At 50.0% G+C, this 23,873-nt stretch overlaps 1 long non-coding RNA gene across 1 annotated transcript; it reads right to left on the bottom strand.

Annotated features, from left to right (window-relative positions):
- Window positions 1-18,212: 18,212 nt before the first annotated feature.
- On the bottom strand, window positions 18,213-23,608 carry LOC126491220 (uncharacterized). Its single transcript, XR_007589340.1, has 2 exons — window positions 23,170-23,608; window positions 18,213-19,064 (listed from the first exon to the last, which is right to left on the bottom strand). It is a non-coding gene; the product is annotated as an uncharacterized lncRNA (long non-coding RNA).
- Window positions 23,609-23,873: the final 265 nt, after the last annotated feature.

Here is a 23,873-nt window from a genome sequence, read left to right on the forward strand (position 1 = left end):
TGGGAACCACACCCCTCTGCCCAGTAGGAAGTCTGCTCTGTGGTCACTCAGGGAAGCAAAGGTCCATCTCCATCCAGGACCCTCACTACCACAGTTTGGACTTGGATCCCAGGGCAGGGTAGAACAGGACCTCATTTCCCCCTCCCCTAAACACCTCTGTCCTCCTTTTCATGCTTCCCAGCTCGCTCTCTTCTATCATATAAACCCTTTGCCCTGGAAATCTCAAACTGCCTGGAACTCTGCAGAGGCTGCTGCAGGTGGCCTTCCAAACTGTCTTCTCATCCTCTCCAGCCTAGACAGGACTCCACTAAGTGATACTGTAGGTGAGGCGGAGTATGTGCACAGGGCACCCCTGGGCTAGAGTGCAGGACTTCAGTTGGGTCTGGTGGAGATCCAGCCAGTGCCACCATGTCGGAGGGTCTAAGGAGTTCAGTGGAAATCAGCTGGGTCTGATTGTGTCTGGAGTTTGGAGACAATGTAGCATCTCTTTCCCTAATTTCAGTGTCTGGAGTTTGGAGACAATGTAGCATCTCTTTCCCTAATTTCAGTGTCTGGAGTTTGGTGACAATGTAGCATCTCTTTCCCTAATTTCAGTGTCTGGAGTTTGGAGACAATGTAGCATCTCTTTCCCTAGTTTCAGCTGAGGGGCTCCTTCACTTGAGAGGTTAGACAGGACTGAAGAGTAAGGCAAGTCAGTTGTCTCCTGGGTATAGAAGGATATATGCAGTCCCTGGAGTTTCTGTGGGATTTCCATTGATGGAGAAGGGCCAGAACTTCCGTGGCCACACATGTACACATGTAAAGAGCTGTTAGAGCAGTAGTAAAGACAAGGGTTAAGGGGAGCAGAACAGTGGAGGAGACATGGACCCAAACATCCCATGTCTGGTGAGAGAAAAGAGACTCACATCTAGGAATAGCTTAAGCAACAGAATAGAAACAAGGATTTTAATTTAGGAGGGCTGCACGGAGGAAGAGAGCTGGTCTCAAGCTGAGAAGGAAAGGCGTCAGCAAAGGGCGTTTCCGAGACAGAGGCCGGCACATGGAGCTGAGTCAGGAGACTTTGGGACTGTTGACTATTGCTTTGAGGGCTCGTTTCCCCGTGTTTGTACAGTGGGGATAGATGTATAGAATATTCCTGATTTTATTCAAAAAGTTCTCTCTCTCCCTCTCCCTGAGTGTGGGGTATGTGTATATGTGCATGCATGTCTGTGTATGTGTGTATATGTGTGTGTGTGTTCCTGCTCTACAGGAAGCTGCTTGGGCCTGAGGTTTAATAGTTATAAACACTGTCAGCCCCTCCCTGTGTGTGACAAAGTTAGGATGGCTGTCCAGTTCGAGCTCTGCCACATCCAGTCCTTTCAGCAGGCCTCAGTTTCCCTACATCAGTCTTACATGTAAAACAGTCTGCTCATGAGTCCCAGGAGTCATGGGCGGCTCTAGGGAAGGGTGAGGGCTCCTTGGTGGGAGAAACAGGGGCTTTAACATCAATGTGAGTCTCAGTCTTTCTCTGCTGGGACCCCTGGCAAAAGAATGGGCATGCACCCCTCTACAGCCTGTGGACCAAAGCTACATTTCCTTCCCTTTCCCAACCCACTCAGGACGGAGGTGGGCAGAGGGGGGGTGAGAGCCCCCTCCCAAGTAGCTTCGAGCTGGAGCACAGCAATTACGCAGGAGGATTTATGTCCCTCTGCCTTTAATCGGAAACTCCGTGTCAAGAAGAAAAATCTGCACTGTCCTCTTGCCCAGCTTCCTGCTTTATCATTATTATTGCAGGAAGGTTGATTTGGAAACTTAAAGAAAAGTGGGGTTGGAGGTGGGAACTAATCAGGAAAGGGAGGTGTGGGCATAATGGTGGCCTTCCTTCTGTTGGCTGTGGCATATTTGTCTCTATTTCCAGACCCTCATTGCCAACAGATGAAGCTGTGGTCCGTGGTTTAGACTTCAATATCAAGGCAGTCTGGTGCAGGGCCTGACTGCCTGCAACCTCCTTGTCCCTTTCCCCTGGTCACCTCGGGCCTCACCCTAAGCTTCCTAGCTCTCTCTTACTGCTGCAGATCCTTCTCAGGAGACCTCAGACTTTCTGAGGTGACAGACCTTCCTCATGGACCTAGCCAAGCAAACAGGACTTTGCTGCTGCTGTTTCTTCTGGCCAGGCAGTGTGATGGGCTGTAGCCTCTTGAAGTGAAATCCCAGAATGTGAGAAAGGCCAATGACTGAGGTAGGAGTTCTGAGGTAGGCTAGAGTCTAGAAGGACATTAGGATGGGCCCAGGGCTAAGTATCCCAGGAGGCAGGACATCGGAGAGGGAGGTGAGCAGTCACAGGAGACTGCTGAGGCAACAGGGACTTGCTTAGAGAATCAGAGGCCATGCTATAGGGAAGGAGAAGCCAGGGGCTGCAGGGACTCCAGGTGGGAGTAGAGAAGATGGATTGACCCGAGGAGACAGCAGCTGTTATGAGGAGAAAGGCAGGGTGGGGGTGGGGAGAGGGCTGGAGTCTGCAAAGGAAAGGGTACTCAGGAGATGAGAGAGGGAGCAGCAGAGACCAGAGAGACAGCAGGCTGATGGCTTGTGGGGTCTTGGACCAGGGACGCTGGAACTAGCGGTTGTGGTCTGTATTCCTCCCACTGAGATCTCTTCTGCCTGATCCACCCAGAGCGCCCGTATCCAAGAAAAAAAGGGCTCTTCCCTTAAAGCACCCTCCACTTTGGAAGCTGTCTGTCTGGGTGGCTGGGAGGAGTAAGTCCCAGGAGAAAAGGTCCCCTTCAGCCCCCTGACCTCCAGGTTTTCATTCTGAAAGATGGGAATGGCAAGGACACCCCCACCCCTGTCTTGGAGTCAGTTGTCTGACACTACTTCCCTGTACACACGTTCAGGGCCTCAGATTTTACCCCAATGAGGTGATAACAGTAATAGTTACATGTCAGGGTGTTATAGATGAGAGATGATTGTATCCAGCTTGTGTGCTTTCCAAATACACGGCACCCCATCTCCAGACTGTGCCCAGTGCCTGTACTAAATTTTTTTTTAATGGGGTGAGTTCTTGGGGTCATGGGCAACTGCCATCCTGATCTTAGTGATAGGAAACATGGCACAGAGCTGCTGAATAACTTGTCTAAGGACGCACAGTACATCCCAGGAGCAGTCAGGTTTAACACGAGGGGCTTCAGGACCTTCTTCTGGGTCACCTTTCTCCATCCAGCACTGGGATGCAGGGCTAAGTTTGGGGTGCAGGAAGATCGGAAGCTGAGCCACTTCCCATCTTCCTGCAGCTTAGGCTCTACGCCTCCTTCCCAGCTCCGAGAGGTTTTATTGCTGTTTATGAGCAATTCCTGCCCGTATATCACTGGAGATATACGGCCAGCAAATATTAGGAACTAGAGTGGAGGTTTTAAGAGGCACATTTTATTGCTGCTGAAAGTAGGCGTGATAGACAGCCTGTGGAGACCCGCCTTCCTTCCTATCTGGCAGCGGCCGGGTGGTGGCAGCATGGACTGGGGTTCGGGTGAGTGTACCGCTGGCACCCAGTGTCCTAGTGAAGGGTGATCCTCAGGGAGTCATGAAAGTGGGGCTGGTGGGCAAGCAAGTCAGAGGGCACATCCTGGCTTGAACAGAACTCTCTCTTCAAACTCAAGACACTGAATTCCAGAGGATTCCCTTCACAGAAATGCAGATTGAATCAAGACATGCTTGCTGGGGGTGGGAGCTTTTGTGTGTGTGTGTGTGTGTGTGTGTGTGTACATGCGCATGCATACAAAGCACACACACACACACACACACACACACACACACACACACACACACACACACACGGAGCTTTAATCCCAGGAAAGGCAGGTGAATTTTTTGAGTTCGAGGCCAGCCTGGACTAGAGAGCGTTCCAGGACAGTCAGAGCTACACTGGGAAACCAGGTCATGAGAAATCAAGTGTAAACAAACAAACAAAAATACAAAAAACAAAACAACAACAACAAAAACCTAAAAGGAAAGCTCCTGACAAGGCCCCCAGGGAAAAGCTGCACCTTTATCTTCATTATTTCTGCTGAGGGCTTCTGAGACTGTTATCTCACATGGAGACCCCTGGCCAGATGTCTGGGCACTGTGACCGTGCCTGCTTCCAGAAGCAAGCCTGCCCTGTATGAGCTGCATGCTGGGGCACAGCAGAGGGACAAGAAGGGGCTTCTTGGTTTGCAGCATATGGAGAGAAGATGTCCTGGGGAATCCTCATTCCTGATTTAAGCAGCTCCGACAGCTTTATGTGCCTCCTCGAGTGAGCCCCCAACGTTGGCCGTTTAACTTTTTAGCGTCATTTAACGCTTAGGCTCCAGTGGACAGGCAGGCCCCTTGGCCCCAGAGGCAGATGCACTAAATCAGGACACTCTGAGGCCTCGATAAATAATTTTTACAGGGCACACAGCCCATAGATCACCAATGGGGGAGGGGGAGGCTGTGATATTCAACCAGTCGTCATATGTGACTATCCCAGGCTCTGACTCCAGATTGTCCGCTCACAGGCTGGCTTCATAGCCTGAGGATCCCTGGGAATGGTATATGGAGATGGACAGGGCCTGGGAGTAAGGTGTGTAGCCAGAGAACAGCAACAACCTCCTGAGCCTCCATCACAGAGGAACAGGGAGCGTTAAGCAGAGTGCAAGAGAGGAAGAGAATAAACATCCTAGCTAGAACGTCACTTCTCATGCCGGACAGTCCTGTTCATCCTTGGAACCTAAGGATTCACAAGAGACGAGCACAGAGCACGCAACTGGAAGGAAGATCATGCTAGGCCTGGCAAGGAGGAAGGGAGGCACGGAGACCAGGGCAAAAAGAAACCAGGCAGGCTCCTCAAGCTGTTTATGCCTCTAGGGAAAGAAACAGTAGCAGAGACCCGGTTGGGAAAGTGGAAGATGAGGGACAGAAAAATAGAGATGGGAAGATACAGGAAGGCTGAGAAGACAGGACAAGGGGGAGGGGACCAGCGGACTTACAGTGGAGGAGGAGGAGGAGAGGAGGCCTTTCTCTAAAGCCTGGTGCCAAACAGGGAAGAGAGTGTGAAAGCGCCAGGGTGCCCTGCTGCACCCCAAGGCGCCCTCTGCAGCTCCAAGCTTGCAGCTTGCGTGCACTTCTCTGTTTCACTTGCATGTTGTTCCCTCCGATGCCCTTGCCCTGTCCCCTCATCTGTAAGATCCTGGGATTTGCTGGGACACTTAATCCATATGGAGCTGATTCATTCCCATCTAAATCATCTCCCCGAGCTTCTCTAAGAGCCCTCTGATGTGCCAGCCACCATTGCTCTCCCTGGGCAGCAGCAGAGGCTGGGGGCTGCCAGTAAACAAACCTCAGCAGCCATCCATCCATCCTGGCCCTGGCAGTCAGTCCTGCCAAAACCATTCATCTCCCCAGCTTTGCTCCCCCCACCAACTCTCGTCTCCTGTCAGTCCCTCCCAGGGCCCCTCCTCGTCAGGACTTACCTAGGGTCTCCCCTTCTCTTCCTTGTCCCAGGATCTGTTGAGAGATTAATTTTGGCAACCCTTCTTCCTGTAGCAGAAGCCTTACATTACTTACGGTCCAGCAAGGTGAGGTTTTCCTGGTTCATTGCTTTCCAGAAGAGAATCGTTCCAGTCTGATTTACTGTCCTGCTCTGATGCTCTAAGGAAGTTCTTCCTTCAGTCTACCTTGCAGGCTTGGGGTTCACATGTCTGGATGGGTGCGAGGACAAGGTGATGGGATTCTACTCAGGGGAGCCTCTGATATTTGTAAAATGGCCCTCATAAGTTAATATGGTGTTTGGGGTACAAACCTAGTGACATAGATGGTTTCTCCCCTCTTTCTGTGAGCAAAGTCCTACCCACTTACAGAGGCACAGTGGCTGTTCCGTGTCTGTGATTTGATTTACTAGTGCCCATGGGTCCATACACAAGGCTGACAGTGCTTGAGAGTTTTTCATTGGAACGAATGACTTGGAAGGCTGGGCTTGAACCTCAAAGGCCAGATCCCAGCACCTCAGTTCAACTGCACTTGTAGTAAATACCGAAGAAAGTCCTGTTTCTGTTCTCACGGTCAACCTTCTGTTTTTTCTCTTTTCTTCTTTTGAGACAGGGTCTCACTGTGTTATTCAGGCAGGGCCTTGAATTCCTGAATAACTCATGGTAATTCTCCTGTCTCAGCCATCCCAAGGGCTAGGATTAAAAGTGTGTACCACTGTGTTCACTCTTTTCTTCTTCCCCATTTCTCTTTCTCTCTAGGACCCCAAACGTGCTAAGAAAGGCCTCTACTGCTGAGCTCTAGCGCCCCAAATAGCCAGCCTATGCTTGCATATGCTAGTATTGCCAGGGACATGTACAGGACATTACAGATGCCCCTCTTGAGCCCAGGCTGCCTAGAACTTGCTATGTAGTTTGGGCTGTCCTTGAACTCATGGGCACATCTGCTTCAGTTTCCTGAGTGCTGGGCTTATAGACATGAGTCAGCAAACTTGACTGGGATCTCTGACTGGGCGTTTGCCATGCCCTAGACCTGAGCAGGTCAGGAGGAGTCGTCCCCTTCTTCCCTAGATGTGGGTCCCCTGAAGAAGTATTTTTGAGTACACATAATAGGTGGGGTCTCCAGCTGCTGTCCAGCTGTGAGGGTCCCTTACAGGTCCCTGTTCAGAGAGAAAAGAAGTATAGGGAGAGTTGGGGTGGGTGAGACCTGGTTTTAAAATGATAGGGTGTTTCTTAGTTCTTAGAACTCAAGACATATGGGATATATAAGAAGACCAGGCAAAGTGAGAATTATTGCCTACTGAAAAGGATGTGGGGGAAATATGAAAACATTCAGGCAGGGGACCCTATTCCTTCCACCCCTCTCTATACTACCCAATCCATCTATACCAGAGTGGATAAGAGGGTAGGGGGGGTCTTTAGGACCTGTGTGACCCCAAACCATGCCTTGCTGGGATGGTGCACAGAGCAGGCTCTGTGAATGCAGCACCAATCACCACTTCTGTGGGACGAGGGTATGAAGCTGCTCTCATCTCCCCATTTCAGTCCCTGCCTGGTGCCCACGGCTCTGCTGCTCAAGATTCTCCTAGTCTCCTAATTCTGGGTGGCTCCGGCCTGTGCACCCTCTGAATTCCCACTGTACCATACCCAGGCAGCTTTCCTCTCTACTCAGGCTCTCCCCTGGAAAAGCCCACTCACCAAACTCGCATTGGTGAGGGCCTTGGGGTCCATCCATAGCTGTTCCTTTGGGACTTTTCATCTGCTGAGTTCCTTATCCACATGTCTAATTCAGGCTGTTAGACCCACAGTGCAGGTAGGAATCCTCAAGTCTCTGGGTCAGCCAGACAACCCCAGTCAACAAGGACACTAGAGGCCTCCAGGGACCTGCGTGGGACCCACACACCTTCCCCAGAATCCTCCTCAGGCTGGACAATGGCAAGGACAGATTCTTTCTTTCTTTCTTTCTTTCTTTCTTTCTTTCTTTCTTTCAACAATTATTTTATTTTATGTGCATTGGAGTGAGGGTGTCAGATCCCCGGGAACTAGAATTACAGACAGTTATGAGTTGCCATGTGGGTGCTGGGAATTGAACCCTGGTCCTCTGGAAGAGCAGCAGCCAGCACTCTTAACCGCTGAGCCATCTCTCCAGCCCTCAAGGCCTGACCTCTCTCTCTCTCTCTCTCTCTCTCTCTCTCTCTCTCTCTCTCTCTCTCTTTGTCTCTCTCTCTTTCTTAACTTCTGTTAATTCTTTTTCACATCCTGCATCCAGATCCCACTTAGCCCCTGTCCCTTCACATCCACCTCTGCCTGTGCATCTTCCCCCAAAACAAAACTAAATTTAAAAGGAAAACAAAACCCAAACAAAACAAAGAACAAAAACAAAAAAGGACTGGTTTCCTTTTTTCTTTTTTTGATTTTTTTTTTGAGACAGGGTTTTTCTGTGTAACAGCCTTAGCTGTTCAGGAACTAGCTCTTGTAGACCAGGCTGGCCTTGAACTCACAGAGATCCGCCTGTCTCTGCCTCCCAAGTCCTGGGATTAAAGGCTAGTACCACCACTGCCAGGATAAAAGGACTGGTTTCTTAAAGGAAAGAGTTCCAGGAATTCAAGGACTGTCTTGGTTGGTGGCACAACAGGAGTGCACTTCACGCTTTCAAACTCTGAGGTAGCAGAAAGACCAAAGGACCTGGACATGCTCACTTCTGCCTCTTCAGAACTGAACCCCAGAGAGCGACAATCACTTGCTCCAGAACCCCGATTCATTCTGGTCGGTTTCCTCTGCGACTATCCATGTTTTGTCCAGAAATCTGTCTCCTTGTCTTCCTCCCCTAACCCCCTGTCTGGGAACCATTTTTGGGAAACACCTTCAGCTCCATCTTATGGTGCCAGGAGAACAGAGTTGCAGAACCATTTCGGGGAGGAGGTGTGTTGAGTAAGCAGACTGGAGGGAGCCAAAAGTGCAGCCTCCCCATCAGCATGCTCCAGATGTGCACATGATGGAAAAGCCTTCACAGCCAAGTGCCTTCCTTCTAAGAAGAAATCCCACAACTGGGGAACATCTGGATCAGAATGCTGCCATGAAAGCACAACATCAAACAAGGGTTTCCTAGCGACCCTGCCCACAGGCCCTGGTCCAAGAAAAATTGCAGGTCTTCCTGCTTGAAGTTTTTAAGGGTCACAGAACTACTCGTAAGTAAGTTTGGTATCTGACTGATTCACCGGAGACAGATGTCCCCAAATGAGCTTGCTTGGGTTTGATTTCTCCTGGCCCAGACCGGTCGTGCTAAGGCTCTGGAAGCTTGGGATTTAAAGCTGTGTGGTAAGGGGCTCCGGCAGTTCAGGCGGTACTGGGGAGCTGCAGGACAGGTGGGCCTTTTAAAACGTGCCTACATCAAAGGTTTTCGGAGGCTCCCTTCCCCGCTCTGGCGCCTCTGGGGGTGGGTGGAGGGAGGAACGTGGTGAGTTCACCACATAGCTGCTTGTAGGGAGGCTGTGTCTGAGAACTTGTAGAGAATGTGCAGGGGGGAGGGCAGCTTCTCCCCAGAGGGGAGGGAGGGCAAGGGATTTTCTCATTTCCCAAATAGCTTCCCCGGGCCAAAGAAAGTGGGGCCATATGCTGTCTCCCTCCCTGTCTGCGCCTGGAGGAGAGCAGAAGGGGGGGTCACATTCTTCCAGTGTGGGGGAATGTGGGCAGCTGCTGCTGGGAGCTGGGGAAGCGTGCACCTTCCATAAAGGCAGGGGTCTGGGAGTCAGTTGGCTCTTCTAGGTGCCCGCACCCCAACATCTTGCAGGCAGAGTGGTGCATCTGACTGGAATCAAATCTGGTTCAGATTAAATCGGTCGACCCGAGCTTGAGTTAACTAATGTGGCTGCTGACTTGGGACTGGGACTGTGGTTTAGGAAGCCAGGGATTCATTTTGGGGGTGGAAACTAATCTTCAATTGGGCAGAACATGGGGTGCTGTTGATATGTCCCCATCAGCAAGTCAGTTATAAAGATTTTTCCTCCCTCTCAGAGGTGTAGGTGTATTCAAGCACCTCCCCCCCCCCACCCCACCACCATCATCACTACCACTACCACCCCCCCCACTTATCACCACCAACCACCACCATCATCACCACCCCCCACCCCCACCTCCACCACCATCACCCCCACCATCATCACCACCACCACCCCCACCTCCACCACCATCACCCCCACCATCACCTCCACCCCATCACCCCCACCACCACCATCACCACCACCACCACTACCATCACCACCACCCCCACCATCACCATCACCACCACCTCCAACATCGCCCCCACCACCATCACCACCCCATCCCCAAAACTATCATGCCTCATTTGGGGATCTTCTCTTGCCAAATAGGCAATCATGTCTGCCTTTTGTTTCTAGCTCTGGGCAATGCTACCCTGCAGCACTGGACCAAGGTCCCTGTTGTACTGGAGAACAGGCAATGACCACTTAACAACCTTCTCTGCCTTGCAGGCTCCCCTGGTGGCATCCAGCTGGCCTCTCCTGGGGTCTTCTGGGCTAGTCCTTTAGCTTCTGAGACTCATTCACCAGGTTCCTCTTCACTGGCTGGTTTTATTGTTGTCATTTTAAAATCTCTCTCTTTCCTTTTCCCCTCCTCTCTGTTTTCTCTCTTGTCTCTTGGCCACAAGAGGCCAAGTGCTTGTTGGGCCCACACTGTCCAGCTCTGTCTGGCCCTGCGTCGAGGAAAGCACTGACAGGTGGACTGGCTGCCAGAGTGCTCCATCTTTTGACTATTTCCTGGATTTGTCTCTTGGAGTGGTCCATAGTTTGAAAGAGTAGCGTTGGGCCTCTGTAATGGTTCAGTGGGTGAAGGAACTTGTCACCAAACCTGACACCCTTAGTTCAACCCCTGGGACCCCTATGGCATAAAAAGAACTAACTCTGCAAATTGTCCCCTGCCCCCCACACATGTGCCATGGTATACCCCACACATGCGCCATGGCATACCCCACACACAGAAAAATAAATGTTAATCTTAAAGATGGAGTCCTGTGGAGCTCTGTGACTGAGCTCTCCTGAGGAGCTTGTCTTATCTGGGTGACTTGGAATTCTGTCCTAGTGAGATAAGGACTCAAGGTCTGGATGATCCTGCAGGCTGGGAGGACCTGTGCTTGAAATCAGAAGACAGTTTGGTGGCTGAGAGGAGGGAAGGAAGGGCAAGGTAGAAAAGAAAAGGGTTGTGCAGGTGGAAAGGCTTGGCAGACAGCAAAGAGGAAGAACAACTTTGCCTGCTCGTGAGGATGCAAGTGCGAGCTGGGCTGGCGTCTGGGTGCCCTGGGCAGCTGCGGGCATTCATCCTGCACCCCTGGCCGACTCACCTCCCCCTCAGCCCTCCAGCCTCACTGTCCAGCTCTTCTCCATCGCCCATCCCCACGCCTCCTCTAACTGCAACGTCACTGAACACTGACTATGGTGTTGCCCTGTATCCTGGAAGTCTCCTCCGGGGGCTTCCACTGCCTTTGAAGTGGATGACCTGAAGATTGGTGAGCTGTATGCTGAGTGCAGATTTCTCCACCGTCAATGTGGTGAGGAGGATCTCCACTTTGAGCCCCCTTTTAGGGGTTGAGGTGTTGACACCTCAGTTATCAAAACTCATTTTTTTTTATCCCAGAGGGTGAAGCTGACAGAATTGCTAAGCATCTCTGAGTTGCTTAGCTCCAGAGACACCAATGCCTGCACTCCCAGAGCACAACTCTAGGTGGCGCCATTCACACAGAATTTCATGTGTAGACCCCTCACCCCCAGTAGGGAAATGTGAGTGGTGGGCCATCTTAATGCCTCTCGGAGAACCAGCAAATTCAAGTGAAACAGAGATGGACAAAATGACAGTTTAAGTTAAGTCCTTGTGAGACATAGGCACTGGAAAATGGAGCTGTACCCTGGAGCGGTGTGCAGTCTAAGATTAGCAGGAAGCAGGAATGACAGAGCACATCTATCAGGAAAGAAAAATGATCTTTACAAAGCCCTAGATGGAAATGTGGTAGTGGTCAAACATGGAACCTGCTGTTACCTCAGCACTTGGGAGGCTGAAGTGGTAGGGTCATGAGTTCAAGGTCATCCTAGGCTACAGGAAAGCCTATTTTAAAGAAACAAATAACAGATCCTGGCTGCAGGAAGATAAGTCACAGGTAGTGCTCACTGGGGCCTGGTACTTAGCTGGCGCACATCTAATTGGAGGTAAATAGGAAGCAGAGCCTGCATTCCAGCTTTGGGGTCTTGAGGGCCGAGTGGCTCGGCCACACGGTTACACTTGTGTTCGTGAATGGGAAATCGCTGGAATCAGAAATGGAATCTTGGCCCAGGTGGGGGTCAGGAATTTATTTCCTTCTTTTTTTCTACTTAAGAAAGCTTAGTTCATTCTTTAAGATGAAAAATAACAACCAGATGAAGGGAGGATCATTGGGAATGATAAGTAACACCCTCCAGATGGGGCCACCGGGCTGGGCTGGATGGGCTGCCTGGAGCAGTCACATCACAGCTGCACAGCTTTTTGAGGCCTCTTCTGTGATGTCTTTAGGATCAGTGACTCAATTTTTGGATTGCTATTTGTGTTTTTTGCTTTGTATCAAGTCACTGAAATTTATAGTTTATGCTGATTGCGTCAAATATTTTATAAACTGGCTTTAAAGTCAATTAAATGTACATATATATTACTGTGTGTGAGCTCTCACTTGCTTGACTGTATGTATATATGCCACATGTGTGCAGGGGTCCATGGAGACCAGAAGAGGGTGTTGGATACCATGGAGCTGGAGTTATAGGCAGTTATGAGTGATCATGTGTGTGTTGGGACCTCTACAAAAACAGCCAGCATTTGACCACTGAGCCTAACGCCCTTTCTTCTTTTCCTTTTTCTTTTTCTCTTTCTTTCTTTTTTTTAATTTTGGAGATAGGGTTTCTCTGTGTAGCTCTGGCTGTACTGGAATTCTCTCTGTAGACCAGGCTGGCTTTCAGCGTGGAGATCCACTTGCCTCTGCTTCCAAGTGCTAGGACTAAAGGTGTGCACCATGCCTGGTCTCCTAAAGCCATTTTTTTTCAAATGCATATTTTTATTGATTTTTATTGAGCTCTACATATTTTTCTGTAACCCTCCCTGCCTCTCCCATCCCTTCAACTCTCTCCCAAGGTCCTCATGCTCCCAATTTACACAGGAGATCTTGTCTTTTTCTACTTTCTACTTCCTATGTAGATTAGATCTATATATGTCTCTCTTAGGGTCCTCATTGCTGTCTAGGTTCTCTGGGATTGTGATTTGTGGGCTGCTTTTCTTTGCTTTATGTTTAAAAACCACTTATGAGTGAGTACATGTGATAATTGTCTTACTGTGTCTGGGTTACATCACTCAAAATAATGTTTTCTAGCTCCATCCATTTGCCTGCAAAATTCAAGATGTCATTATTATTTTCTGCTGTGTAGTTCTCCATTGTGTAAATGTACCACATTTTCCTTATCCATTCTTCGGTCGAGGGGCATTTAGGTTGTTTCCAGGTTCTGGCTATGACAAACAAAGCTGCTATGAACATAGTTGAGCACATGTCCTTGTGACACGATTGAGCATCCTTTGGCTATATACCCAAAAGTGGTATTTACTGGGTCTTGAGGAAGGTTGTTTCCTAATTTTCTGAGAAATCACCACGCTGACATCCAAAGGGGCTGTACCAGCTTGCACTTCCACTAGCAATGCAGAAGTGTTCCCTTTACCCCTCATCCTCTCCAGCATAAGTTTTCATCAGTGTTTTTGATCTTGGCCATTCTTACAGGTGTAAGATGGAATCTTAGAGTTGTTTTGATTTGCATATCTCTGATGACTAAGGATGTTAAACATTTCCTTAAGTGTCTTTCAGCTATTTTAGATTCCTCTGTTGAGAGTTCTCTGTTTAGGTCTGTACTCCATTTTTTTAATGGGATTATTTGGTTTTTTGATGACCAATTTCTTGAGTTCTTTGTATATTTTGGAGACCAGACTTCTGTCTGATGTGGGGTTAGTGAAGATCTTTTCCCATTCTGTAGGCTGTCGTTTTGTCTTGTTGATCATGTCCTTTGCTTTACAGAGCTTTTCAGTTTCAAGAGGTTCCATTTATTAATTGTTTCTCTCAGTGTCTGTCCTGCTGGGGTTCTATTTAGGAAGTGGTCTCCTGTGCCAATACGTTCAAGTGGTTGGTTGGCTTTATGTTAAGGCTAAGGACATTTTTTAAAGATGAGATTGCAGAAATGTTATTATCAACAGAGGTGCATATCCTCCTACCATAATTGCTTTGAAGGCCAGCCCTCAGCTGTCTCACTGCGCTGGCTTAGAGATGCTGATTGTTGACAAATATTCTCTATGTTCTGTCGTAACAGAATATACTCTGCCAGCCTCCCTTCCCTCCAACAGGGACAGGGGTGAGTTCTCTCTCTCTGTCTCTGTCTCTCTCTGTCTCTCTCTCTCTGTGTCTCTGTTTCTCTCTCTCTGTCTCTCTCCCTCTCTGTGTGTATGTGTCTCTCTCTCTGTCTCTGTCTTTCTCTGTCTCTGTCTCTCTCTCTCTCTCTGACTGTCTCTCTCTTAGTTTTGGATTTTCGAGATGGGGTTTCACTGTGTAGCTCTGGCTATCCTGGAACTCACTTTGTAGACCAGGCTAGCCTCAAACTCACCAAGATCCATTTGCCTCTCCCTCCGGAGTGCTGGGATGAAAGGCATTCTCACAGGCACATTCATGTTTGCCTTTGCTAAAGGAAGGAGCGAACAGAGCCCCATTACTGTGCCCACAAGGCAGGCCCAAGGGAAGGTGGGGCATTTACTTGCACTGCGGCCATGTCCAACTGCACCCTCTCTGGACTGGCTCTGTCCACTCTCCAGAGGACTTGCTTGGTTGGGAAGGTGTTGCCTGGTTCTAGTTCAGGGCTCGGATTCCTTTCTTGTCTGAGATGTGTTTAATGTTTGCGTCTGAGTGCTTTGCCTGCACATGTGCCTGTGCACCATGTATGTGCCTGGTGCCTGTGCACCATGTATGTATGTGCCTGGTGCATGTGCACCATGTATGTGCCTGGCGTCCAAGGAGGTCAGAAGAAGGTGTCAGATGATGAGAAGACTGGAGTTCTGGAGGATTCTGAACTACACTGTGGTGCTAGGAACCAAACCAGAGTCCTCTGTGAGAACAGAGTGCTCTTAACCGCTGAGCCATCTCTCTAGACCTAAGAGTCTTTTCTTTAAACTTATTTATTAGCACACACCTTTAATCTTCAGCACTCTGGAGGTAGAAGCAGGCTGATCACTGTTGAATTCTCGGCCATCCTGATTTACAAACAATTTTTTGGCCAATCAGGGCCCTGTCTCAAAAAGAACAATAAAATTATTAACGGTGCTAAAGCTCAAACCCAGACCTTCGCAAATGCTTTGTCCTTGGGTTGAGTTACTTCCTCAGCCCCAGATTAATTCCTTATTTGTCTACATACGATTTACATACAAAAATCAGCTCTAAGGTTTAAAAGAGGGAATCTGTTATTTCATAAATTATGTAAAGTGCACTTTTCACAACAGTAGACAGGAGCTAGCCACAGTGGTGCACACCTATAATCTTGGCTTTTGGGAGAATGAGGCAGAGGATCCATAGCTTGAAGTCGGCCTGGGTCTCTGTAAAGCAATAAACAAAAAGAGGGGGCAGGGGAGTCTTAACAAACCTAAATGAAGAGCTATTGGTGTGGAAACTTCTAGAGCTTGCCTGTCTCAAAGAAAGTGCAGAAAGAATGTAGGTCAGGGAGACAGAGGCAAGTAGGGACTCTTGTCTGCTTTGGGCGGTGGGTGCTGTCCTTTTGATAAGAGCTTGTGTAGGGCTTGAGTCTCAGGTGGATTAGGTGGGTTACTAGGCTGAGGCCAGGAAAGGGTGACCTCCAAGAGGCCCCAAAAGGCAGAAAGTTCAATGAGGCTTTGCGGGTTGTATGAGCTGCAATCCCAGGATTGCAGGCTGAAGGGACCTAATCCCTAGCCTTTAGAGCCCTGACGGTTCATGAAACTCTGGCAAGGGACTTCCTTGTGGATTCTGATTAGATGATTAATTTTTTTATTGAGCTTTTTTATTTCCAGAGCTGGTCTCACTCCCCACTAGCTGCCCACCAGCCTTCCAGTGGAGAAGAACAGAGGTGAGGAGCATCCCACCCCTGCCCTGGTTCAGGAAGCAGAGAGCAGAGAAGGTGGGAATCCCTCCACCACCTCCACGGCGGTGTCACTCCAGAGGCAGGAGGCAAAGGCACAGAAGTCACAGGAGGGCCTGTACAAAGGAATCCTCCACATTGCCTGGCTTTTCTGGGCTAATGAGTAACACAGGGTAGGGAACATACCTCCAAACCTTTCTAAGGTAAATCCTGGCTGGTCTTGAAGCTGTTTACCCTCCTCCCAGGGATTAGGAAGCTGTTTGAGTTAAAAGGGCAGAGAGAGGCCAGGGCTTGGTTCTGTCCCCCACCTGCTCTCCAGGGCTAAGGCCTGAGTGCTGAACCAGCAGGAAAAAGAGTGAGGGAACCCTGTTTGCAATCTGTCTCTCCTATTGATCTCCTGCCTTGCAGCTGCTTGGCCACTTTTGAGTCTTGATCCTCTCCACCAAGTTTCTCTTCTCACCATAGCCCTGGTCAAATATCAGCGGCGTGGGGAGGTGGGATGCCGTGTTGCCGTGCTGCGGATGGGGCTCCTGTCTGTTAGATGTGCCCTTCTGATGGGAGCCCCCACCCCAGATCCCTGACCAACCCTAACTTCACCCTGAAGGAAAGAGGAATCTGGACTCTTTTAGCCGCAGAAGCAGCTCTGTTTGAGTTTTATAAAAATTCAGGTTTAGTATTTCATTAGAGCAATGAGGTCTTAAAACAGAATGGAGCAAAAGCGTTGTTCCCTCGGGTGTCCTGTTGGTGAGGACATTGTCATTTGTTGTTGAAGCACAGAGCTCTTTTCCGGCAGTGTGTGCCCACACATGTGCAAACACGCATATGTGCAGGTATATTCACCGCCAGGCAGGACCTGGCAGCATGCCTACAGAGGTGTGTGTCACCCACACAAACATACAATCTGGCAGAGTCATAATTGCTTTGGGCGAGACCCACAAGCATCTGCAGACAGCCCCTCGATGGTCCAGTGCTGTCCAAGAGAGCCTGGGGTGACTCTGGTGTGAGGGAACTTCAGCAATGGTGAACACAAAGACCCCCCTCGAGTCCCTCTAGGGCTTGGAGAACACAGTTTTCCTTGGGGTGCAGAACCGGAAGGAACAGCATATTTCCTACCAGAGCCTCCAGAAGTACAGCAGGCAGCCTGGGGCGTTGGTTTTACAGTGTACGTTGTCTCCTGCTGAGGTTCAAGGCTTTGGTGCAGACAGTAAAGGGAGCACAGTCCTGCTTTAAGGATGAGAGAGGCACAGCTGATGGCCTGCCCACCATCCCGTACACTGTATAGAAGCCTAGCACAGGAAAGTCGTGTGACGTTGGGCTATCTTGTAGCCCTAAGCTAAAGAAGGAACAGATGACAAATGTGGTGGGGGCCCACATATGAGGACCCGGGGATCCCAAGGAGTGGAGACAAAGGGTCAGGAGAGTGGGTGTCTGTCTGTCTGGAAGGGGAGGGAAGAGAAAGGGAATGGTGAAAAGAAAAGAAGAAATTCAAACAAAGGTCTGAGCCTGCTCAAGACTACCAGATTCATACAAAGGGCGGGAGAGGTACTGGGGGGCTGGGAAGGGCTGGCTGGCAGGGAGGCCCAGGGAGAGCCCTAGGGAGGCAGTGGCCTCTTCAGGAAAGGTGGGCAGGAAGGCAGGGAGGAGAGGAGTCCTGCCCACTGGCAACACAGACCTGCTTTCCCCTCTCCTCGTTCCAAGCCAGCATTGTGGCCCCTGTCAGCCTCCCTGAGCCCAGGGCTGAGATTGACGGGACTGCAGCTTCTCTGGGTCCTGGGTGGATTTGAATAATTAAGTCATCTGGATTCTTATGATTTACCATTTTCAATGATAAATAGACAGCGTCCAAGCCAGCCAGTTGGCAAAACTCTGGCTGTTAGTTATAATTTGTCAAGCTGCCAGCAGATTCATGTTCTATGCTAATGGAGGAAGACTCATTGACTAGGGGCGACTGCGACCCGGCCAGCTCTTTCCTTAGGCACCCATGAGGTCGAGAGGTCGGGGAAGAAGGGCTGAGGCTGATATGGATTTTATGTAAGTGTCAGTGTAATTTTGTAATAATTCAGTGGCACACACACGCTGGCACATAGAGGGTCACATATGCAGATGTATGTTCAGGACCCCACACCCATATCCCTTCCACGCATGGGCAGTTGCACCCACACAGGTCTCTGCACCTGGGGTACCTCGGACTGAACTGGGTATTTCTCCAGCTCTACAACCCGCTGGCATATGCGCACTCTTGCCACCACCTTATACCAAGATAAACTTCCAGATATGTTTAGCAGCTTGGAGAAAGCGTATCACCCCTACATCAGACACCCACACCACACTGTGACACAGTGTACACCACAAAGATGCGCGGCACCCAGGACCCCTTTCCGTCCATCCCACACCCCCCTTCATTTCACTGACGAAAGCACCAAACCCGGTGCATTTTCCCAGGGTGGGAAGGGCTTAACGCCATCCAGCTTTTCATCCGGCTGGGGCCACAGAAATAGAGCTGAGAAGACAGAGGCCCTGAGATTTGACACCTTCAAGGCTGGATGAAAACCAACTGAACTGAGTCAAATTTCCTTTTTTCCTTTTGTTTATTTGTCTATCTGTCCACAACACACTGAGGTAGAGGCGATGCTTTGCCCGAGATGAGTACAAAAGAAAGCATTAAGCATGACCGCTAAAGCACTGGGTGCAAAATGGACAAAACTGTTCATTGCCCTCCTCGTTCTCCACCTTAGCAAATGTGCACACCATTGCCCAGAACAGGCATGGGTCTGGGCAAAGACCTCTTGTTCCTGGGTGTGGAAATCCTGGCCTTGGTGTTAGGAAATGCTAATTCTAGACCAATTAAAACAGTCTTCGCTCTCTTCTGACCCAGGTGCCCTCACAACAGATCAGTGTGCGCAGGGAGAACAGAGAAGAAAGCGGCTGCCCTTCTTAGAAGAGAATTTGAATTTTCTCAGATTGTTGGCAGGGCTGGAAGCTGCCCCCCCCCCCCCCAGCTTTGAGGTTGCCGGGAGCACAGGGAGAGAGACTGGAGGGTGGGGTTAAACATTCACCATCCTGTCTGCAAACCTGGGGAGGGGGCAATGAAAACCACACAAAACTGAGAACAGCAAGGAGCTCAGAGGAGGAGCTGTTTGCCAGCAAGCTTTGTTCCCCATGTCTGTTTCATAGGCCGAGATCCGGGCTCCTCTGAAGTTCATTGGGTTCTCTCCTTCTTTTCAGGGCCAGGAGGGAGTAGAGAAATGGGTGTGGGTAGATAGTCCAGCCCTTTCCACAGTCACCTGGATTGGGCCACTTTTCTTTCCTCGGCAGATGTGGATTCTGGCAGGGCAGGGGTGCTGTCTGATAGGGGCAATCCATGTTCTGGTTTTCAGGAGCCAGAATCCGACAGCCTCTTCACCCAAGGGAAATAAGACCCCTAAACGCACCAAGAATAGGGAAACATGCTTTCTGTTTTGGAGATTTTGAGATTTTAATATGTGTCACTGACCTTCACCCAAGAGCACTAGCACCTGTGTTCCAAGAACAGGGATGGGATAGAAATGGAAATGAAGGGGCCCAGCACTCGGGAGGCAGAGGCAGGCGGATCTCTGTGAGTTCGAGGCCAGCCTGGTCTACAAGAACTAGTTCCAGGACAGGCTCCAAAGCTACAGAAAAACCCTGTCTCAAAAACAAACAAACAAAAAACAAAAAAGAAATGAAAATGAAGAATTGTCTACAGTGAGTCTAGGGGATGGGAAGGTCAAAATCATAGCTGATACAGAGAGCAAACTGGTACCCTGCCCCTGGTTAGCAAAGCTCAGCTTCTTCTTTGAATCCCTGTATTTGCATCCTCATTATGAACTCCAGAGGCAGAGTGTGTGCCAGCCAGCCTCAGGGTCTCAGAGCAGAGGCTGCTGGGATACAAGGAGCAAGAGTCCTGGCTTGGTCTAGACAAAAGGGGAAAGAGCACCAGAAAGGAACAAAGGGGGAGGGGGGGAAGAGAAGGAAGGAGAGGAGAGGGTGGGAGAGGATGAGAGGGAAGGAGTGCTGGACAGAGGTGGGTACCAGCAAGGTGGCACTAGCTTTGCCTTGCTAGCTGTTGGACTGGGTTCCCAGTCTACGCTCAGGGTTGCATGGCTCTTGGGAGATCTGACCCAATGACCTGTCCCATCCCATTTTGGAGAAACAAAGGAGATTTATTTATTTATTTATTTATTTATTTTGTTTTTTCGAGACAGGGTTTCTCTGTGGTTTTGGAGCCTGTCCTGGAACTAGCTCTTGTAGACCAGGCTGGTCTCGAACTCACAGAGATCCGCCTGCCTCTGCCTCCCGAGTGCTGGGATTAAAGGCGTGCGCCACCACCGCCTGGCTCAAAGGGGATTTATTTATTTATTTTTTTACCCTAGTGCTAAAGTCAGACCCAGGACCTCACAAATGCTAGGGAAATGTCCCATTCATACATGCCCAGACACACAGATGGACCTGAGTCATGTACACACACACACAGCATCTGGAGTCATGGCATGGGCAAAGGTATAGTTTCAGTAGGAGAACACTTGCCTAGCATAGATGAGGTGCTGGATTTGATTCCCAGTACTAAAATTTGAATCTAACTGGACAGTTTCTACCAGTACACCATGGACAGGGCATAGGAGATGCAGGACAGGCCCAACAGGCAACATATACTAAAATATACCAAGTGGATCCCTCTACAGGCAGAGTCTAAAATCATTTTAACAACTCATCTCTTGTATGGGTTCTGTAAATTACCCTATGCACTTGAGACTTGCTTGTCATAGAGACCGTCCCTATTCTCTTCCTCACACAGAATTCCTTCTTTGATCTTCCAGGATTTACAAACCTCAGACCAAATTCTTCTCAAATGAATCTCACCTGTCCTAGCGTGAGGGACCCTCTTAACCTTGTAGTTTTTTGTTTTGTTTTTTGATACTTGATGGGGAGGGGGTAGCAAAGGGTATCCTTTTGCTAAGGATAGAAGGTTTTTTTTCTTCAAATAGTGTACAGTGGCTTATGCTAATTTCAGCACTCAAAAGGCTGAGGCAGGAGGACTGCTGTGAGTGCAAGACCACCCTGTGCTACATAGGAAGTACCAGGACAGCCTAGGATTTAAAATGCATCTTTGTCTTAGAAAAACATCAACAAAATCATGATTGTTTTCTTCTTACCAATGAAGAAAACAAAGATCCTCTCTCCTCTCCCTTTTCCCCTGTCCATATTTAGGAAGCCGAAATTGTTGCATAACCTGCAGTGTGGAGAGCTTTGTTGACAGGTGATTGAACTACAGGGCCACGGAGATTAAGCACCCAGAGCCCAGAGCAGAGTGGCCTGGTTTCCAGACCCCTTGGCAGCAGGGTCAACACAGAGTACTGCTGGTCTCCTGGCTGGCTTTGGCCTAACCTCACTTGTGCAAGACATTACCTGGGCTGGGTGAGACCAGTGAGAAACATTGGGGATGAATTCTCTCTCTCTCTCTTCTCACCCTCTCTCCTTTCTGTTTTACCCCTTATCTTAAAACAAAACAAACACAAACCCAAATAAACCATAGCCTCTGCGTTCTGCCCTCTATCAGTGCTCCCTCCTTCCTGGCCTCCCAGAGTCCCTTCCTCTGACTGGGCGTCTGCAGGCACATCTTTCCTGCCCTCCAGTCTCTTCCCTTTGTTGTTCTGCATTTTCCTGGCACTTCTTGCTGTCTTCCTTTGTTTCTACGTCTTCTCTCTGCAGTGTGCAGATGGCATTAGCGGGCCTTTCCCAGAGGAAGGTCTGTCTGGCATCCTTCACACTGCTCTTTTTCAACTCCCCTCCGTTTGGGACCCTGGGTGTCCCTTTACTTAACATGTCAGAGTAGGTGGGGTCCGCCAGTCCCCACTACAGGCTGAGGAAATCTGTCCCAAGCTGGTGTCACTCCATCAATCCTAAGAAGAAAGAGGATGAGGGAAATGCGAAAAGAAAAGGATAGATGAGCCCACAGATTGGGGGGGGGGTGCTGAGGAGGAGGAGCAAAAAGGAGCAGATTAATTGAAGGGGGAGGGGGAAGCCTATGACCCTGTGCTTCTCTCTGAAAAGCTTTTTTTTTTTTTTCCAGAGTGCTAGGATTACAGGCACGGACCAACACATTGCACTTCTGTTTGAGCACCGCTGCTTTGGTGCCTGTCTCTTTAGGGTTCCTATCAAAGGTCCAGATTTGGCGTGACAAACTTATTCTAGGCAGTGTGGCTGTTATAACTGGGTCATCTGGGACAACCCAGTTCCCTGGGACTTTGGGCAGCTGCTGGTGCTTGGCAAGAAATTCTCTAGAGTACTGAAAACAAAGCTCCCCCTCCTCCACATATGCTCCAGGCTAAATGGGGCCTAGCGCCAGCCACACCAAAAACTCAAAAGTGGCTCAAAGTGGGACTCAGCACCCTTTCAAAAAACGATCCAAATGCAATTTTTGTTTTTGTTTTACATTTGCCTTCAGTTTGGTTCCTCCAACTTCCAGTTCTCAGAAGGACCTGACCTCAAACACCTCTGTCAGGTGGGCACCAGTCAGGCACCTGCCCGGCCTGCACTCTGCTCCTGCTTCCTTTCCTACCCTCTCCAACTTCCTCCCTGAGCCTGACCTCTGCTTTTAATTTCTTTTAAGAACCTCTCTTTGAAAACCTCCTTATCTTTTCCCCTAGGTATCTTCCTTGAGGAGGGGCAGTTAGCCCCAAAGCAGTGTGTGTGTGGGGGGGGCTTTTTTCCTTGGCCTCCGTGGGGCCCTGGAGAAGGTGGGAGGGTTGTGGTTTGCGTGGGAGTGGGAAGAGTTGCAAACTCCCTTGAGAGCATTTTAGATTGTAAACAGTAGTAGAGGTGTGGGAGTTGTTTACTACTCCTGACTTAAAATCAGCAGCAGATCCCAGGAAGGCTGTGCCATATACCAGCATTCCAGCACAGCCCCTTTCAGGCATCTCTGGCTCCTCTCCCTCCCTGTGGACCTGTTCCTGGGGATCTCCAAGGGTCCTACGGGCTCATTGAGGTGAGCGGTTTGGGGCTACATGGCTCTTCAGGTGTACTTAGTCTAGTCCCCGGAACCAGCGACACTTCTTTGCTTCTGGCGGGGGGTGGGGGTGGGGGTGGACTTCTTTCACCTACAATCTCAAACCCCAACTCTACTTCCCTTGGGGAAAAACAAAAACAAACAAACAAAAAAAACTTTTTTGAAGTTCCTCCAAGTTGCATTTGGTAAAAAAGAATGCCCTGCGGACGCTGGGTCTCTCTGCCCCTAAATTTTCCTTTCTTTCCCAGTCTCAGAAGTCTCCCTACCCCTCCCACCCCCACCACCTGCTACCCTAGCACCCAAACTCAGGAGGGAAAAGATGCCCTAAGCCCAAGACTGAGGACTGCCCACCCCCAGCCCAGGTCCCTTGGAGGGCAAAGGCGGGCAGGTCAGAGTTGTCAGCGTCAGCGAAGAAAGCAAAGCAAGAGGGATGAAGAAAGAGGAGAGAGAAAGAGGAGCCGCAGATTTCCAGACTGAAGCTTCGCGCTCCCGTCCCGCTCACCTGCTTCAGACAGGGTCCTCAAGATTTCCGTCCACTCAAAAGTTTGTCCCTTTTTCAGAGGAGTTCCAGGAGAGCCGCACATTTGACCCTGGGGGCGGGGTTGAGATGCCCGAGAGGGCCCTGGCGCCTGATCTAAAGCGGCTGGGGGAAGCGGGAGCCTGTGCCCGTCCCGAAAGTAAAAAGGAAGAGGCGACTGCCGAGCATCCGAGAGCGCCTTGTCTTTTAGCCCTGGGACAGCTCTGGGCCCACAGGGTGCTAACGCAAGGGTGGTGAACATGGTGCAGCTGAAAGGAGGGACAGAGCTCTGGACGCTGGCGATGTCCGTAGCGTCCTCCAGTTTCTGCCCCCCACGGGTGTGTGTGTTCCAACCCACAACGTTCCCTCCACCCTTTCTGGGGCAGCGCTCAGGACCTCCACTTGTCGGAAAGGGAGGATGAGGGTCCCCTTAGCCCCACCCCACCCCTGTGCTACTGCCCCCCCCCTTCCCCAGAGCCGGGGGACAGACTGAGAATTGCAACTAGAAATTCGATCTATTGGTACAAGACACCACGTGCTCTTGGGCTGGCCAATGACCAGGCCGCCCGGGATGAGCTAATAATGGAAGCAATTTGTAACTTTCAGTAGCTCTCTAGGCTTAGGTACCGGTGGGAGGGAGGCTGGTGGAGGGGCAGACAGCACCCCCAGTTTTTCAGCCCAGCCTGTTT

This window comes from Alexandromys fortis, unplaced genomic scaffold (assembly GCF_014885135.2).
Source record: "Alexandromys fortis isolate MF-2015 unplaced genomic scaffold, M_Fortis_MF-2015_v1.1 scaffold_264, whole genome shotgun sequence".
In the NCBI taxonomy this organism is placed as follows: Eukaryota; Metazoa; Chordata; class Mammalia; order Rodentia; family Cricetidae; genus Alexandromys; species Alexandromys fortis.